A 341-nucleotide genomic window follows, 5' to 3' on the forward strand; every position below is an offset into this window, starting at 1 on the left:
AAATTACCGATCGCCAGACGGAACGGAACAGGGGTCCCAGACGGAACGGAACGGGGGGGGGGCTGGGGGCTGGGGTTGCGCAAAAAGAGTCAGGTAAAGCAAGGCAAGCTACCCTGCACTAGTCATGAAAAATGAATGATTCATGGAGGCTAAAACGCTCTTAGCTTTAGTGTTGGTGTTGGGCCATAACCCGGAGATTTATTAGCCGCCTGCCGCCGGTCGCATCATCTCGGGAGGACGGGCATCGACGGCATGTGCCGAGAGAGAAAGCGAAAGAGAGAGAGAGAGAGAGAGAGAGAGAGAGAGAGATGGGGTTGGTTTGGTTTGGTGGACTAGAACCG

This window comes from Exserohilum turcica (assembly GCF_000359705.1).
Source record: "Exserohilum turcica Et28A unplaced genomic scaffold SETTUscaffold_16, whole genome shotgun sequence".
NCBI classification, from domain to species: domain Eukaryota; kingdom Fungi; phylum Ascomycota; class Dothideomycetes; order Pleosporales; family Pleosporaceae; genus Exserohilum; species Exserohilum turcicum.